General features: G+C 37.8%; 2 long non-coding RNA genes across 2 annotated transcripts; both read left to right on the forward strand.

Moving 5' to 3' along the window:
- Positions 1 to 3,100: 3,100 nt before the first annotated feature.
- Positions 3,101 to 5,929, forward strand: LOC113301204. The gene is made up of 5 exons (XR_003336092.1): positions 3,101 to 3,206; positions 3,443 to 3,988; positions 4,188 to 4,315; positions 4,408 to 4,521; positions 4,770 to 5,929. It is a non-coding gene; the product is annotated as an uncharacterized LOC113301204 (long non-coding RNA).
- Positions 5,930 to 10,034: 4,105 nt separating this feature from the next.
- On the forward strand, positions 10,035 to 11,063 carry LOC113301299. Its single transcript, XR_003336202.1, has 4 exons — positions 10,035 to 10,238; positions 10,322 to 10,511; positions 10,626 to 10,690; positions 10,774 to 11,063. It is a non-coding gene; the product is annotated as an uncharacterized LOC113301299 (long non-coding RNA).
- The last annotated feature ends 1,934 nt before the right edge of the window (positions 11,064 to 12,997 follow it).

Genomic DNA, 12,997 nt, shown 5'->3' on the forward strand with positions numbered 1-12,997 from the left:
TGGTCCCGTGGATCTCAACAAACAAAGGACTCATCATGTCCATCCCCCATTTGTAGCAGTTGATACTAACCACGGGATCTACGTTGCCAATAGCTTGGCAAATCTTGTGCCATCTATCAGTATATTCTCTGATGGTCTCTTTGTATTTCATCTCCAGCGAGAATAACTTGTCCATGCTGATATTTACAACCTTGTTGTACATGTATGTTGCTAGAAATTTTTCTGTGAGTTGGTCGTAGGAATCGATGGAGTTTGATGGAAGGTTATCGAACCATGATAACGCGGACCCTTTTAAACTTGATGGGAAGTATCTGCACAGTATGGAGTCTTCGTTACCCCAACGGGCCATCATTCGATTATAATATCGAAGATGAGCCGCAGGATCAGTTGATCCGTCATAGCAATCGAAAGCAGGAACCGAACATTTCTGCGGTATGGAAGCCCTGGCCAAGTGTGGCATCAGCGGGGTAGTGTTTGATTCCTTCATCACTTTCTCTAGTCTTCCGCCTTCCTGCCTAGTCTTTAGCTCCTTGATTTCTGCCAGCATCTCAGCACGCAGATTTTCCATTGCGATCTGGTGCTCTTCACGAATGGTATATTTTGCTCTTAGGAGGGTGGTACCGTCGTAGTAGTCCGAGTTCTCGGGATTGTAATTAGGGTCTGATCTTTGGCTTCTCCTTGCTCCTCTTCGGTTCAATGGAAGCGGGTTGTTTGTGATCATCATTCTTCTATCTTGATTAGGTACTACAGCCTTGGAGTTATCTTCGTCGCGTTGGTTTTCTACCTCTGCGCTATGAATGATTCTTTCCTTGAGTGTTTGGTTCTCTTGTGCTAATATCGCCACAACATCTGCGTATGCCTTCTGGTTCTTCCTTAATTCTGTCAGCTCGGTCATCATCTGAGCGGAATGATTTGACCCTTGATTTGGTGTTCCTGCCCGCAATTGCTCATCGGCGGCTATGGTTTGTTCCTCATCCACAATCTGTATTACTGGCTCTGGTGGATCTAACCGTGCACCTTGGGACCCTGACGGTTGTTGTGAGGGTTGACCTGCTATTAGAAGTGGTTGCTTTGTCGGAAAAGGTATGTTCTGTTCGTTGGTTAAGGGCATCCCATAGAGGAGTTGTTATATTCCTGACTCTACTACGACTTCCTGATGTTCCTGTAGTTGAGCATTGGTTACTCTGGGAGCTCCAACTTTGGATCCGCCAGCTCTTGAAGCTTCTGCTTTGGCTGCCGCGGCATTTACTGCGTTTGCTGCGATGATGTTGGCATTGATGGGTGGCGTGCTTTCTGCATTATCCTGCGCCTTATCCACTGCCTTCAGCTTTTCACCTCTCTGCTTACTCCTAGTTACCACTGGGGTTGTCCTTGGAATCTCTTTTGACGAATCTTTTGCCTTCCCGATATCTTTGCTTTTCTCCATCTTTTAATATTTCCCTGAAAAAGAGAAAAAAAATCACGAAGACAATGGTCCCCACGTGATATCTATTAGCGTTTTGAGTTCTCAAAGGTGTAAAATCTTGAAGATACGAAAGGCGCCCATCTATGTAGATGACCGCATATCTGTTCGAAGTTTTGATTTTCAAAGACGTGAAAACTTAGAAAATGCATGAAAAATCAGATCTACTTAGATAAACGCGGATTTGTTCATAATTTTAGTCTTCAAAGGTGTGAAAACTTAGAAAATGCATGAAAAATCAGATCTACTTAGATAAACGCGAATATGTTCATAATTTTAGTCTTCAAAGGTGTGAAAACTTAGAAAATGCATGAAAAATCAGATCTACTTAGATAAACGCGGATCTGTTCATAATTTTAGTCTTCAAAGGTGTGAAAACTTAGAAAATGCATGAAAAATCAGATCTACTTAAATAAACGCGGATCTGTTCATAATTTTGGTTTTTGAAATCATGAACAGAAAAAACCGTAGTGTTCCATACATCGTTATTTTAAGAAAACGAAGCCTGAAACAAGTCACATGAGAAGATAAATCTTTTACCGGGATGAAAATCCCTGTTTCTAGCGCCAGATTGTGAGCACACAGATCAACGTCATCTGAGTGTTCACAAACAATGCGCGTAGACTCATGACAATACAGTAGATAGAATGCGCACGAGGGAATTGATTGGTTATGTCGAATCCTTGACTCAGAGTTCTAATACTCTTCCTCGTCTCATCAACTACAATCGTTGTCCTTAGCTCATACAATAAGATAAATAGTGGACGAAGTATAAAATGTACGAACATGATATACCTTAAGTAACGAATTGAACATATAAAGTATAAATGTATGAACATAGACAGAACGATTAACTTATATGATTCTCACTCGGATCTCTGTCTCCGGGATTGGGTTTTTCATTATATGTGTGAGGGTTACAGAAATAGTCGAATGACTTTGAGACCAATATAAGCCTGCGTAGCAGGAGGAACTTCACTTACACTTTCTCTATCTCTCTGTCTCTCTCCTATTCTCTTCTCAATGTTTTTCGCCCCCTCTTCACTTGGGAGAGAGGGGTATTTATAGGGTGGTTACGTGGGGTCCACTTCTGAAGCCCGTTATAACCTTATCCTCTTGTGTCCTGTGCCGCTTACGCAGAGGTTTTCTTATTCTCGGTTCTCTCTGCGTGTTACGTTTGAATATTCACTGCTGTCTGCGCTTCCTCCACAGGCTGACTGACACGTATGCTGTTTGAGGGTATTTAATGCGGGTAGTTGAGATGTCTGTCCGCGGTAGACAGCTGTCCTCTGTCCCCGTCTTGTCTGCGTCAGTCTGACTATCCCCAGCCATAGATCTTAGATCTTTCTGGGGATAGGATAAAGTGACTCTTGGGTTATCCTCCAGTGCTTCGCAGTGTTCTAGTGTTTCTGTCTCCTCGATCCTCTACCGTTGGATCTGGTGGGTGGCGACGCTATCTTGTCAGGGCGCGTCTCTTGGCTGTTCACGTGTGATATCATATCTTGATGCTCTCAGCTGCATGTCCTCCACGTGTGTCTTTGTGGACACGTGGCGGAAGATGAAATGTGTACCTACATCATGGGATGGCGTACAATTGATACTCCTCTGGATATTTTTGCAGAACAACTGATCGATCCAGCTAACCCTAAATTCCTGCAACATCTCTGTATTCTCGCCTGTTGTCTTCATCCGAGATAATAATAAGAAGGCGCGGAAGACTCTGCTTTCAACACGAAAAGAAAAGGTAAAACTTCCTCTTAAATTTGTACTGTCATCATAACCACATGTAATCATCTGATTAGTTTCCTCATTTATATATAACTATGTTTCTGAACAACCCAACGGATTAACGTTTAAGCGCTTGGAGGAAGAGACAACCGGTTCATTGAGTTTCCTGATGTAATTCTGTTTCTTAATTACGAACAAACAAATTAGTAATTGATATTTTTACTTATTAATTGATTCTTTTTCATAATAAAGAATAGCAGGGACTATAAACCATATATAGATTGTTAATCATCACCTACGACGACAACAAGCACTTCAACGACTCGGAATGAATCATAAAACACGGTGCTTGGAGGTTGCAAAGAGGGTTGCTAGAGAGATTAGTTTCAACTCTATGGTTTATCTAGAAGAAGTATAAAACAAATACTCAGGAAAACTCAGTGGTGGTAATGTGGATGTTGGACTGGTGATGTTGTTGGAGTTGGTGGCAGTGGGAGTGTTGGACTGGTGGTGGTCAGATTGAAGTAAAGGCGTAAAAAGCACAACGCACAACCAATACAGCACCACCATCATCCATTGCTGGGTTTCTTTGGTATTTTGATGGGCATAAAAGTGTGAAAGGCTGAAAGCTGCAAAATTTGCAACAGATAACATGGATAAGAATATAATGAATGAAGTAGCTAGAAGAGGAGATATTGCTGAGGCTGTAAAAGATGCTTACCAGTTTACTACTGTTTAGAATTTCTGAAAGATGATCTTCACAGTGGCACTTATGCGTGACTCTGTAGATTTGAAAAGGTAATATTTTATTTCAAATGCTGGAGATTTATCCGATGTTATGATCAGAAGTGGGATCGCACAAAAGGATTCATCATTTTAAGTTATTTATATTAGTTCTTATATCAGTACGGGGCATTCATTAAGTTCTTTCTATTGGTTCTGCACAAAAGCAATTCTTTAAGTACGGTTGAATTTGAAATTGTGTGCATATTTGCAGGATATAATCTTCACTCAAATTGGTTGGTGTTACCTGGGATGCAAGGCATACAATAAAAAAGTGGTTGGTGACAAAGTGGACAGCTGAAGTAATTATTTTGAGGCAAAAGTAGACTCATCAACCTAAAGGTTAATTCACAAGAACTGACTTAATTTGTTTTATGCATCTACCAGTAATTTCTTATTGTGCAGTTTCCAAAAGAATTCTTGCCTTTGTGTAGGTACCTAATGCACTTCGAAGTTGAGGACTCTACCAGACTGTGTTTGTGGCTATAGATTGTTAGGCCAAGGAATTGGTTAGGTATGCAGCTTCAGAAATATTGATCATAGAATAGGTAGGCTTGCGTCTCATGTAAGTTGTTTTTACAATTCATAAGCAAATGTTTTTCCTACAATCTCTACATTTAATCATGCTATATAAATTGTATATATGCTAAGGTCTAGGCATCACCTTTATTACAATTCTGAAACCAGGAAAACGAATATGAAAAGAAATTTCTATAGACTCGGGTTAGCATATGAATGCCTATAGCTTTAGACAACGATACCCAATTAACTTTTTTTTTGGGAACTGGTGGTGTAGGCTTAGGTGGTGCAGCAGGCAGGCTTGATGGTGCAGGTGGACTTTGTGGTCTTTGTGGTGGCAGTTGTCTTGGTGGACTAGGTGGTTTGGGAGGTGAAGTGGCCTTAGTGGACTAGGCAGTTTCTAGGATATATACTGCTAAACTTAAAGACAAATGTTTTCCCTTGATCAAAGAACGAAATTCTGCTCTCTTTGTTTTGTTACACCTCGTTTCATAAGTCATCTTGGTTTCGGAATTTTTACAATTCAGATTCATTCTAAACTAAAGTTGATTTTTTTCCCCTAACTGATGTTGGCAGTGTAATTTCACCAAGCTTTGGGCGATGGTTCAATGATCAAGGGAAGATTTCTAAAGATGTTCAACGGTTAAGAGCAGAAATGTAAACATTAAGGACAAAACACACTCTATTTCACCAAGCTTTGGGCGATTGTTCATATTGCAATTTTAAAACACACTCTATTTCTGAGCTTCCAGAACTTTGAATTTACTGTTAATGGGTAACAATCCAAAGATCCTTCATCATTCTATGTTTATCCTTGGTTGTTTTATAAGAAACCACAAGATTAATATTTGGAACAGTGTTGAAATTTCTTTGTAATCCAGTTACAAATCCTTCCAGCAAATCTGCAATACAATATGCTATTGTTCAAAGACTCACACCCCTTTTGTATACCGTTTATTAACCCAGGGGATGCTAGATCTGGTTACCATTTTATCTTGAGTAGCAAAATACTCCCTTCCCATTATCCTTCAGTAATTAGATGTAACAAATGGAATAACAACACCCCTCCAAATCAGTTTTGCTTCAGCCTTAACTTCCAAATGATTATGCTACAACTCCTTCGCATACTTCATTGTAAATCCACCTTTAAGATCAGGAGCCCATATAACTTGATATGCACTTCCTGAAATTCTTGGGAGAGCATCTGGATCATAACCAGCTCGAAGAAGTAAATTACGAACATGAGCAGAAACTACCCACTAATCCTTTACAATCAATACTGAAACCTTAGAATTAAACATATTTCTGTCATCCTTCATGACTCCAATTGAAGTTGTAATCAATCTATAACCACATCAGTCATCAAAGTATAGCAATGTGAACCTACCATCTCCTATGATACACCTAATATTGCTTTCAACCACCGGATAAACCCACTTAATACCTAGAAAAATAGAAGACTTCATGTTGGGATATATGTTTTAAAATAATCGTTTTGTACATTTATATCAATAATTCGAACTTGGCCCAATGGTTAAGCATTATTAGCCTGGACGGTTAGGTCTAAGGATCGAATCCCTCCTCCTATTGATTGTGCATATATAATATTTTTTTTATATATATAACATTAGTCCGGGAACGGGGTCTTGGGAGGTCTCTTGAATTTGGAAAGTTTTTTATATATATAACATTAGTCCGGGAACGGGGTCTTGGGAGGTCTCTTGAATTTGGAAAGTATTTTTTGCTCTTTTTAAAAAAGATTTTTTCAAACCGTTTTTACTGCACTTAATTATGTTTTAATTGCGCTAATTATGGCATGATTTATTTGCCCGTTTTTTGACTGTTTTGAATGGAATTTTAACTGCAGCAATTAATCGAATTTATTCTCCATTAATTTGCATTGATTGCCTGGTTATAAAAACAGGTTTGAGAACAGAAAGAAGACACAAGTTTCTACACTATTGTTTTCTAAGAATCAAGAGACCAAAAATACTGAGCAAGAATAGAGAGAGTAGAAGTTATCGATTTCTCAATGTGTGCGTGAGAGATGGAAAGAGAGTTTTTCTCGGCTGTTTTATCCTGGGGGCGTTGTGACGGAAAAGAACTGCTTGCACAAAATTCACAGCAGAGCCACGAAACGTCCTAAAGAGAGCGACCTGGTCGTGACTCAGCCGTCACTTTGTTTTGTGTCTTAATCTTTGTTTTGCAGGTGTGAAATCGGCAATTGTTCCAACAATTTTAGGACGAATCTTCCTGCCATGGAATCTGAAAAGAAAAATGTTGTTGATATCAATAAGCCGTTCAATTTTGAAGGACTACACTTCAGAAGATGGAAGCTAAAGTTGTTTTTCTACCTCAAACTGATGAAGTTGCACATGATGGTAACCTCCATCAAACCAGCTGATCCACAAGATGCAGAAGCTGCAGAAAAAGCATCTCCAGCCGCAACAAGTGCAAATCCTCAACCAACTGAAGAACCTGTTGTGACCCAAACTGCTGAAGAAAAATAAAAAGCCTATGACAAATGGATTGATAATGACTTTGATTGTAAAAACTATATTCTGAATACTTTGTCTGACAATCTATATGAATATTACTCCACATTTGATACTGCTAAAGATGTGTGGGATGCCTTACAGAAGAAATATGATGCCGAAGAAGCTGGATCGAAGAAATATGATGTAAGCCGCTACCTGAGATATCAAATGGTGGATGAAAAATCAGTCATTGCTCAGGCTCATGAACTTCAGAAAATAGCTCATGAAATTATGACGGAAGGTATGAAAACTGATGAACAATTTCAAGTATCTGTATTGATTGATAATCTGAACCATTGGAGTTAGTGCATTCTGATTTGTATGAATATGAAAGTATGTTAACTAGAAATGGAAAAAGATATGTCATGACTTTTATTGATGATTATTCTAATTATACCTATCACTACACCATATTCAAGGATTAGTAACTAGAATTCGCAACAGCTTAGTAGCTGTTGCGAATTTTCTGTTGCAAAATGTTCGCAACAGCTAAAAATGTTACTAAACTCGCAACTGATTGTTCCAGTTGCGATTCGCAACATTTTGGTTTTTCACATGTGCCACTCGTGAGTGTGGCTGCGCACAGTTTAAACTGACTCGGTATTCAGCCCATTCAGCTAGAAAACTGACTCGGCTATCTCATATCTTATCGAGCAGACCAAAGACCTCTCGTTCTCTCTCTCTCTTTTCTCTTTCTCTCTTTTATGTCTCAATGGAGTTTGTTGACTAATCATTCAAATAAAAACCTACCTTCTTCATCGTTGTCCTGCATATTTTCGATTGATAACACACATATAACTCTAACCCTAGATTTACTTCTATCAGATTTAAGGTTCCTGCTGCAGAAATTGAAAGTTAGGGTTTGAGGTTATGTTAACGTTCTGAGATAAATCGGGGTTTTGCTGCAAGAATTGAGATTGAATAGGTTTGTTGAGAATGATATTGGTGATTGGATTTGTGGAGTTTGAAAGTTAGGGTTGGATTTGAGATTGAAAGTCAGGGTTTGTTTTATCTCGAATTTGATTTCTAATGTGATAGTGATTTTTCAGAATGAGAATGAGGTAAGGAAGAAGAGGAACCCGTTGTTCCCAATAAAAGAGGTCGAAAGGAACTCATATAACACTGTAATTTTTCTTTTTCTGATCGATGTTTTATTTTATGTCTTCAAATGGCTAGCTGTTTTAGGTTGAAAAACATAATACATATTGCGGCTAGGAGGTTTTCTGGATTGAATGTACACTGATTTTACAGTGTAGATGTATTAGATCATTTGCTGGTGCATAAGTATTAGCACAAGTATGGAATGAAATGGTTTTTATATGAAAAAGATTCATGATAAGAATGAACTAATTAAGATTGCAATTGATCTGCATAAGTATTTGTTATTCTATTAGGAGACCATCTTATATATGGGAGTTATCATAAACTAGGAAACCATGTATTTCCCTACAGTATTTAAACTAAAATACCTGTAACCTCAGTTAATATAAGGCCTCTGGCTCTGTTGATGCCGGATGGAAGTGGCAGTGTGCTCTATGAAAGTTTTATAGTGTGCTTATTTCTGTGTTGTCTTACGCTCATAAATAAACTTGATAATTCATATAAAATCAATGCAGCTTGGATCCTCATAATAGGTAGTTAACAAGCGTATACTATTATATGGATACAAGAGAAGAAAATGGAGAGAAATAAAACTAAAAATCAAATCCATGAAGGATTAAGCATGCCTTCATGAAATAGATGCTAATTTTTTCTTAGAGTGTAAGTTTGTAATCAACTATCTTTTGAGCTAGATTTAATTTGTGATTTGGATCGTATTCGACTTTTCATATGGTTAAGGTGAATAGCCTTTTCGACCCACAGAATTATTGTTAGATCATCATAAATTACTGAAATGGCAGGAAACCTTGCATTAGGTGGGACTAGAAACAGAGGAAAGCTGAATAGCTGCATAATATCTAGACAGCCGACGTTCACTTAAGTTACCAATAAACATTATATGCCCTGCGCAGTTAAAGGTTTGAAACCTATCGAGATGAACCAAAAAATCAAGTTGGTTGCTTGTCATATGAGTTCTTCGTGATGGGAGCATAGTAATGACAGAGATTTACTGTTATTTTCCAGAGTGGGAAGGAGAGAACCTATTGAGATTGTATTTTAAAACTCGTAAACTACTGTCTGGAGTGATTTTTCTTTTCTCCTATATGATAGAACTCAAAAATAAAATAAAATTGGTTGATGACTTTAATAGCCTCTGTTTTCATAGTCGAATGTCTGCTCTTGAGAGGATAAATACATAAATAGGGGTGGTTCCATGTGCAGGTGGTCGTTGCCTGAGATTAAAGGCTGCATGGAGGATGCTGGATCCAGATTGGTCAATGTTTGGATCAGGCAGATGCCAGATACCAAGGAGACGACAAGTGCTTGAGGTTTGTTGTTGCCTTGTTGGTTGTGATGTCAAGTATGAAGAAATATAGAATCTCTGACAACAATGCCTAGGGTAAGCAAAAATACAATGCAGTAGCCTTAATATCAAGCTCCCAATTTATGTGTATCCTTCCTCATAAGTTCACTCTGGTATTGTGATGGAATCTATCTGTTTTTTGTTTATTTTTTTGTTTAGGGTGAGAAATAGTTAGAGACAATGTATATTTCCTTGCCAAATTCTGTTTGCTATTGCAGATTGTAGCAACATCTTCATCTTCAGTGTGTCGTACTTCTCTATGCTCTTTCTCTAGTTACTTGGCATCATTTTCTCCATCACATGTTCGTTACTTCTAGCTCCGTTGTACATGATACAATTTTGTGATCTTCTATTTTGTGTAACACTCAGCATGTCGGCTATTCTGTTTCATATCTAATTCCTCAACCAAATTGTAATTTGCATCTAAACTGCATGTTGTCCCCCATATGTATTGCAACTTCCCTGGGTATTTGGATATTAATAGTATGAAACCTACTTGTATTGACGGAGAAAGGCAGCTTGTGTTTTATTGATCTTTGTTCTGGTCCTTGGGATTTGAATAGGTAATGCTGGATTTCTTATTTTAGTATTTCTTATGTTTGTTAAGATACAATTGAATATACCTGTTTTTTCATGCTAAGTTCATTTGGGTTTTTCCTTGGGGTAGGGTGATAAGGAGTATCAGGAGTTGGTTCGGAAATTGAACCATCCCGGAAGGATTCCTGATCAAGTGGAGTCCCTTGTGGTAAGATATCTTGCATAAACCCTATTTCTCTTCCAGTTGGTAATTAGTTTGTAAACTTTTATGTATATACATATTTTCGGCAGATGAGTTTAAAGGGTTTATCTGGAGATGTTACATCTATTGATATCGTTCGACATGAGACGCTTCTACAAGATGTAAGTTCGTGAGTTGAATATTTCCTCGCAGTCTCGCTGGTTAGTGCAACTTATGATCGTCGTTATCACAGTTACATTGTGTCAATAAGACACTACCGTGCTCCTGAGGTTATTCCTGGTAAGTTACTGACACTTCCAGTCATTCATATCTTGTATCTGATATTTGAGGTTCCTGTGTTTGGCCACTAGCTTCCGTTGTTTGACTATGTGATATTCATTTGGGTTTCTGCAGGACTTGGATGGAGTTACCTTTGTGATATTTGGAATCTTGGTTGTATCTCAATTGAGCTATGCTCGGTAGGTTTTCGCTTTGCTGCCACCTACTATTTCAGTTTACATAATTTTTTGTGTGAAAAAGCTGAAACACATTGTTTTTGAAGGGAGAGACATTGTTTAAGGCGCACGAGAACTTATAGCACCTGGCCATGATGGAGAGGATATTGAGGTCAATACCAAGTCACATGTTGAAGAGAGTTGGGTACGTGATTTCATCTTTTTAAGTTTTCTCTTGGTGGTTATTTTTAAAATGTTCCATCTGGTAACTTGTCCATTTCGTCGTCAAATATCATGCCGAGAAATATACAATTATATACATAAACAAAGGAAGATTGAATTTCCCAGAGGGTGCGACATCCAGGGAAATCATTAAAGCTGTTTCGAAGTTGCCACATTTACCGGTATGTTTGTTGAACTGTTGTGTTTAGGAAGTGGTATACCATATATTTGGTAGCTTAACATAATTTCAAACTCAAATTATAGAGTGATTTATAAGTCTTATTAATGTGCAGAACCTAGTGATCGGTTGATTTCCACTTGCTTATAATTTCTGTTATACTTTGCAGGGAGTCTTCTCTGCTGGGTTGTTTGTCTGTTGAGATATATGGATAATTGTCATTTTTAAACTACTGCTATCCTTATTATCTACAGTTTTTTTGTTTTTTTTTTTGTTTTATGGTTTTGATGTTGTCTCTGACCTCAGTCATATCCTAACTTTATCATTATCATCTTTGTTGGTGCAGGTTCAGGTTGGAAGATCACCAATTTATAAATTTGATGGGCTACTTGTTTGATGGGTTGTAAATCAAATGTGGAATGGTTAACCTTTTTGATCTTGCTGGGTCCAGGACCTTCATAATGCTCAGTTATTGTTGACGGCAGAAATGAGTGAAAAACTCGAAAAGACTCATGTAATTTACTATTGGAGTGGTTATGCTCGAAACCTTTTTTTTTTTAATCTTTTTCTCTGCTGTGCAAAAACTTATTATGTGTTCTGTTACTTATCGCCTGCAGAATAAACTCGAGAATGCTGAACACTCACTTTTCGATCTAGAACAGAGATATAGACAAGCAAATGCGACCATCAAAGAAATAGAGGTTTTGATCTCTAATCTCCTTCGAGCAGGTGAGCGAGAATCTATTTTTATTTCTCCAGTTAGCTTATTGTTGCATATGAGCAGCGGAGATTCCTATTTCTTCAGTACCCAAGAAAACATTGGTGTTGGATACTTAATATGGATTGCCTCTTCATATTCCCACCGCACAACCTTTGTTTTGTGCATGCTTGATGTCTTTTGGCGTAGCAGTCTCAGTACTCTTGGTTTATGCTTATTGTTATTGTTACATTCTTGGTTGAAGCCTGATGTTTGACCTGGTTGAATTGAAAAGTTTCCTTCCTAATTGTCTTCATTTTTATTTGGAATTGACTATCCTTCTGAATATTTTTCCAGGAATTGGAGAAGGAACACACTATGGAAGGTGTACAAGCAGCTGAAAGCTTTGTTTTTTTTTTCTTTTGAGTTTGTTGTTAAGTTCATTAATTAGGTAGTTTGGTTATAAAACAGGGGTAACTTGATTTTGTTGGATTAATTTGATTATGAATGAACAGGGTCAACTTCATTTTGGTACAGGGAATTCTAGTTTTGAACCTGGTTTTGACCGGACAAAACCTGGTTTTGATTGGTCAAAACCACTATTTTTTTAATGTTACAAAAATTTCGCAACTGTGTTGGCTGTTGCGATATTCCATTTTCGCAACAGTTTCAAACTATTGCGACAATTTACGTTGCAACAGCAAGTAACTGTTGCGACCTAAAATTCGCAACTGCTTCTGAGACGTTGCGAAAATTTGCAACATCGACTTTCGTGACATCTGTTGCGACCCCACTTTGAAACATCCAATTACCGTTGCTAATCACTAAATTTGGTGAAGTGTATGTTTACTTGCTAAGTCATAAGTATGAAGCTATTGAAAATTTTAAGGTTTTTATTGCTGAAGTTGAAAATCAATTTGGTGGGAAAATTAAGAGATTTCGTAGTGATAGAGGAACTGAATATGATTCTAAACCATTCACTGAAATTTATGAATCTTCTGGAATTATACATGAAAAAACTGCTTCGTATAACCGTGAAATGAATGGAAAAGCTGAAAGAAAGAATCATACATTTACTACTCTTGTGACTGCATGTTTGCTGAGTTCTGGTGCTGCCCCTCATTGGTGGGGAGAAATTTTGCTGACTGTTTGCAATGTTTTGAATCGTGTGACAAATTCAAAAACTAAAAATTCACCGTATGAACTTTGGAAAAACAGAAAACAAAATGTATCT

The sequence above is a fragment of the Papaver somniferum genome, chromosome 8 (genome assembly GCF_003573695.1).
Source record: "Papaver somniferum cultivar HN1 chromosome 8, ASM357369v1, whole genome shotgun sequence".
Classification (NCBI taxonomy): domain Eukaryota; kingdom Viridiplantae; phylum Streptophyta; class Magnoliopsida; order Ranunculales; family Papaveraceae; genus Papaver; species Papaver somniferum.